Consider the following 6,442-nt stretch of genomic DNA (forward strand, 5'->3'; position numbering starts at 1 on the left):
TTTTTTTTTCATTTCCTCCCTCCTTGCAGAGAAACATTTGGTCAGTTTGGGAGTTAAAATGGTTTCAGGACTGCCCTCCTGTGCTGCCTCAGACATGTGGTCCATATATCTATGTACGTGTTTGCTTGGTACATCCATGAACATTTATTATACATCTAAGACCTTAAAATTCTTATAACACTATTCAGCTGGTGGGTGTCAGAAAGTTGCTTCCTCACACTCCACACACTTGCTTCCTATAGAGCAGGGACGTCCAACTCCCAAAAAACTGTGATCTACTCACAGAATAAAAAACTGGCAGTGATCTACCCCTTTTGGGGGGTCCAGGTCAAAGTTGTTGAGCTTTTTTAGGTAGGAAAGCCGCGTTTTTGAGACGAAAATGTCAAAATTGAGTAAAGGGAAAGGGGAAAAGTCGCTCACCAAAAGTTCGCTAACAAAACAATCTACCTAACAGCAAAAATTCCATCTTCCGTTCCAACGTTTATGCGAAAAAGAAGGACGGGGCGAGCAGGTGGGGTCAGATGCTCTTATGCCACCGCAAAGGAAAAGGAGACCGCGATCAACCAGAACCTCCCGGGGATCGACCAGTCGATCCCGATTGACCTGTTGGACATCCCTGCTATAGAGGAACTTACACATTTAACGCTTACGTTATAGACAAGTTTGCCATACACAGACTGAAGAAAGCAGAATCACATAATGATTCTTCCAGATAATAAACCCTGGCTTGTTACAATAAACTGCTTATTTCAATAAACTGCTGTTAAGATCAACCACAGTTTCAAATTTGGATGCAACACTAAAACTGTGATTGACTGAAAACGGAAACAAAAGTTTTCTATCTCTTTCTCATGCCCATGTTGGAGGATGGGATGGGAGGGTGAGTAGCCACACGGACCCAAAGCTCATGGAGATCACAATGAACAGTATGCAGTTACATCCATAACAGGCCTCAAGCTGGTAAGCTGAAGCTCTTACTACACATGTCTACTAGTCCATCTGAGTTGATGCAGGGGAGGATATAATTCACATGCACACTGCTCTACAAATACAGTGGTCGTTTAGGTTCATATTATAATAATAATTGTGATCAGAACTGATCTCCTGGTATTGTTAAAAGGGAAAAGAGAAGGGCAAAAGTTCAGACATCCAAGCAACCCCTCTCTCAGGCAGTCCCTGTAGCAAATCCTCTTATATTAATACCAATTAAACAGTTTACCTAAATGGAAGTAGAGTGAGAACAATGAGGTGGTATACATTTGAGGACTGTAGGGACACCTCTGTTTATGTGTGGAGCGACTTGCTTCATAAGAACATAGGGCAATCTTACACTAGGTCTGCCTGTTGGTCCAGCTGACCTAACACTGTCTTCTCTGACCAGCATCAGCTCTCCAGGGTTTCTGATGTCCTGTCTCTTGCTTTCTGATCCTTTCTAACTTGAGGTGCCAAGAATTATGACCTAGGGCCTTCTGCACACAAAGCATGTTCTCTACCATTGAGCTGTGGCTTCTCCATATTGTCCTATAGAGTTTGAAGATGCTTTCAAAGAGAATGGGCCTTTCTGTTCAGCACAAACACGAACAGGCTATCTTGGAGTCAAGCAGCTCCAAGTGGGATCCCTGGCGATGCTCAAAATGCAAGAATAATATATCCCTACTTTATATTTAAAGGCTGTGAGACATTCTGAAACAACAGAATATGCAATCTGAAGCAGCTACCAAAATGCACTGTGTTTTCTCCCTAAAGTCACCCTATATAATTTTCAGGCACGCTCAACAACCTGAATTTCTGCTTAGCCAAATGTTCTTGTTCCCCAGGCCATGTGTATTTTAAAAAGAAAGAAAAAGAGGCTGTCCTGTACTGTTCTATAATGGAGCACTATATACTGCAATTACTTTAGATAAATATAGGACGACAGAGTCCCACATTCTAGAATCTAGAGCATGAAAAAGCCTTAAGATAAATAAAATGGATTTCCTGCCATAGTGCCCCTGCTATCACATTCTATCAGTCCCAGGGAACACCAAACACAACAGGCAAATCAGGCTTCTTAAACTTTAGGAGGTGCTCTGCCTCCGTTGATTATTAGAGTCAGAAGCCATTTCTTTCTATTGCCAGTACATACTTTCTTTAGTGCACTTCATTTTCATGGGAACATGAAGAGACGGCAGTTGGTATTTATTTATTTAGAAAGGATTAGCTACGGTAAGTTTGATTAGCACCAAAACATTCTGAGGAAACAGAGCAATCATGCTGGCAATCAATTTAGCTGTCCACTTAATGGATAAGTATTTTAGGGTAACATGGTTAAGAAAAAAAAAGAAAGAGAAGTGACGGCTTCTCAATCAAGAGATTTTTTTTTCTTCTTGCCAGGAGCACATAGGAAACAGAATCCTTGCTGGTTTTGCCCTAAAAGAGCCAAAGGTACCCAAATAAGTGAGCAAGCTTCTATTCCTCTTATGCATCATCTTGATATAGTTCTTCTTCCAAGAAAGAGAGAGAAAAATCATGTCAGCCCAAAGCAAAAGGCCCAGTCTATCAAAAGTTAAGCAGAAAGTTAGCCCTTGCATACTTCAGTTACAGGCTTGTCCTCATCACAACCTTTAAGATCAACTGTCAGGGCCTTTTTTTAACTATTACCCGCGTTACAAGTTCAAATAACAAGGTGTTTGAAAAAGATTCTTGGAGACTGATGAATAACTGCAATAGTCACATAAAGGTCCAAGTCTGAGCTGGAAGGATTACCTCCAAGATGAAGAATAAGTCTTTTAGTGTGGTGTATTTACTGCGAGAATAATGAATCACTGGCTGCTAGCAGCATATTGCAGGTGTAAGTTGTAGGCATAAGCAAGTCTGCAAAACATCTGGAAGGTGCACTCTCATACAGCCAAAATGGAGCAGGCAGATCTCCCGAAGTCCATGAGACTACTTGTGAGTAAATTCACACAGTTGAATCACACACACACACAGTATATATTTATCGGAATATAACACATTCCAAAAGAAAAATAAATCTGCTACACAGGCTAGACAGGTTTCATCACCAATGGCCTTATTTTCACAGACTCATGTTTGCCATTGCAAACATCCTTTTAAAATGTGAGCACAACCTCTTAGCTAATTCTACCCATGAGATGATTAGGATGATTGCGAGATATTGTTCTTTCATATGGGTTCTGTCTAGGTCCCCAAATCCAATTTCTGTAAAGAGGTAGAGACCCAGGAAAAAAATAGTCAGTGTGTTGGTCTAAACATACATTCATCCTGGATCTTCATATGCATAAAGTTGGTCAAAAGGTTGGGGGGTTATTGATGTACTATTTTCAGAGTCGCACCCTAAAAAGGTTAGTTTTAGTTTCTAGGTAACAAATATTTTAATTGAACGTGCCATTTCATACTTGGGGCTATAAACACTGAAATAAATGCATTTCAGTGGGAGAGTTAAACATGTGTTTAACTGTCTCCCATAAAAAATCAATGGGGACTTTAAAATGTTCGATGTTAACACATAGCTGTAATGAATAGCAGCACTGGGTATTGATCAGTGTTCAGTAAGACACAAGAAGCACCTATTCCTAAACCTCAAATGTGACTGAATCAGTGGGGAAGACCCTTTCATTTTGAAAAGTAAAAATATATATAAATATCAAAATAATCCTTTCTCAACTACTGGCAGTATTTTCCAAGCATACGTTTCAGCTAATATTGTAAGCACACTTCCTGTGTCATAAATGTTATTAAGACATTGAGAGGAGCAGCTAAATCAAAAAGAACAATCTAAAGTCACACTTAGATGAAGTTAAGAGCTGCCTATTGGGGTCCAAAGGATTCCCACACCATGCCAGTACTGGTTAAAGTGAAAGAAGATGCTGAAGGCTGATAATTCAGCAACTAGATCTTGCACTTCCTGAAGACGATAATGGGACTGAAGAGCCTAACATGCTGGGAGAAGAAAAAGTACAAATGATTCAGCACTTTCACCTCCTTGATCAATACCAACTAGGCTGACTCAAATTGCCTATGCAAAGCTCACTTCTTTTAAAATATGTCCACAACTCTGATCCTAACAGCTCATGATGAACATGGCTTTTAATACACAGCATATATTTGCCTCACCCCACCCCAGAAAATATTGTTGTAGCTGCCACACCAGAGCAAATCCCTGTATTCTAGCATCCTATTCCTATCAGAAATGAGTACCAGATGCTCCAGAAAGATGTTCTGCCCTCCCATTTTTAAAGCCATCTGACAGGCAAAGGGATACCGTAGGTTTCCATGAATCCCCAAGGGCCCTTTTAGATCCAGAATTATGGGGCTTGAGGTTCTTGCTTGTTTTCCAACTGTGCATGCAAGATCTCTCAAGCAACCAACAAATAAACACGTCACTGTACCACACCTGAGCCTGTAGATACATAGGCAAAATTGAAAAGAAAGAAATTGCATCAAACACTGGCCTTGATGCTTCTGAGTAGGTAGGAAAGGGGGGATGCTAGTTCAGAGTTCTAGACTGAGCATCTATAAGCTGTCATGTATCCAACACATTTTAGTCAATTCTCCATTTTTGTTGCTTTAAATCAAAGTGAACTGAAAGACCCAAGACAGAACAAAAAGAGGAAGAATGGCCATTCAATGCATCTGCAGCTTGGTCCTGAAAGGGAGACATCTGCATCTGTATTCCAAGGGTCTTCCTACCTGGGAAAGTCACAGCATCAAGGCCTACTGAGCATCAGACAACAATTCTTCATATATGACAGGAAGCTGAATTACACAGAGCTTCCTCATGTCTGAGGGTTTGGGGATGTCTCTCCCCAGCCTCCTTGCCAGTAAAAATAAATAAATCAGCCAGAAATGTCAAACATCTCCCCCACCCAATAGAAAGCAGGCCAAATTTCAAGAGGCTGGGTCACATCATTCTCTCCTTTACCCGCAGTAGCAGGATACTGGAGCTTGTAGCCGCCTCAAGAGTATACCCCCCCTCCAAAGCAACTCCAGATGCCCTGCTGAGGGGCAAGGGGGCTCATGAGGAGCAGAAACTGCTTGGCAAAGTGCACAGCCAATGCATGACAGGCAAGACACGGGTCTGCAGTAAGACCAGCAGCGGAGGCCAAGAAGAGCCTTTGGGGTCTGCAGTGGGGCGAGGTGTGTGCTGGGGGGGGGGAATGAGCTGGTGGAGCCAGGACAGGAGATCAGGACGTTTGGTAGGGCAAAGGTGGAAGCTGCATCCCTTTCCTGGCTCTCTCCCTGCTTGCTTAGCTGCTGCATGACCGGAGCCGCCACCTCCTGATGCCCTAAGCCGGGGATGCGAAAGATGCCTCCATCGATCTCCCCGCCTGGGGCCGCAGCTGCCCAATGCAGCCACCTCCGTGGAGAAAGCGCGGCCGCCTTACCTGGCCAGCCGCCGCCGCCGCCCGGGCTGAGTCCCCTGCCTGTTTCCCTGCCGGCAAGGCCAGGCTCACAGCTGCCTCATCGCCGCCCAGATACTCTTCGCTGCTGCTCCGCACCCGCCGCCGGGCTACAAGACCTCTCCGCCGGTGCCCCCGCCGCCGCCGCCTCCTCCCCGCACAGCTCCCATCCTTCTGCAGCGCCTTCTCGCTCAGACTCCCGCATTAGGGCAGAGACCATCGGGCGCGCGGCCGGGGGACCACGTGCGCGCCCCCGGGAGGAGCGGTGGCGGGAGTGCGCGCCAGGGCCCAGGAGCGCGCCTCCTCCTCGTTGTCTGCCGCTGCCGCCGCTGCTTCCACCTCCTGCAAACAGTCAAAGCAGGCAGGCGACGCGCCACGCGGAGATTCCCCTTACTGATCCCTCTCCCTCTCTTTCTTTCTTCCTCCTCCAGCAATTAAAGGAGTGGCGTGTCGGTCGATAACAGGCGCGAGGCAGGGAGGAGGCGGGTGCTAATTAAGAGGGAGGAGGTGATGGATTACCCGACTGAGGAGGCAAGGGGAGAAAGTGAGAGAAGTCATTAGCCAGGGGTCTTGAGTGGGGACGATGGGTTAATAAAAGAATAGGGAAGGAGCAAAAGCAAATGGCACCAGGTAAAGCCTCTAATAAATAATGTCGCCTCTTAGTTGCAGCAGGGGAAGCCGACAAACAGCCTTGGGACACCTGAAAGACATTTTTATTCTAGCATATGCTTTCCTGGACTGAGCCACTCAAGTCCACAAAAGCTGATGCCATAATAAGATGCATTAGTCCTTGAGGTACCCCAGATTCTGTGTTGTAATAAAGAAGGAGTAACTAATCTAAAGCAGGGGGGAATTACACGTGGGACTGGCACAAAAAGCAAGTATTTTCCAAAGGTTATATTACTTGGATGCCACAAAGGCAACGAAGAGTTTTGTGGCAGCTTAAATTTATTATAGTGTAATTTTTCATGGACGGAAAGAGAGCTTGTCGGGTAGCGTGTTGAATGGGTGGGACAATGGTCGAATTCACTTTCCACTAT

General features: G+C 44.8%; 1 protein-coding gene across 2 annotated transcripts in view; it reads right to left on the minus strand.

The window, feature by feature from the left end:
- Nucleotides 1–5,584, minus strand: part of NFASC (neurofascin) — a 177,334-nt gene extending 171,750 nt beyond the window's left edge. For both annotated transcript variants that reach the window (XM_081193373.1, XM_081193378.1), the window contains exon 1: nt 5,388–5,584. The gene's annotated coding sequence lies outside the window, so the exon portion shown is untranslated. The remainder of the gene's footprint in view (nt 1–5,387) is intronic.
- Nucleotides 5,585–6,442: the final 858 nt, after the last annotated feature.

This window comes from Podarcis bocagei (genome assembly GCF_964188305.1).
Source record: "Podarcis bocagei genome assembly, chromosome: 5".
NCBI classification, from domain to species: domain Eukaryota; kingdom Metazoa; phylum Chordata; class Lepidosauria; order Squamata; family Lacertidae; genus Podarcis; species Podarcis bocagei.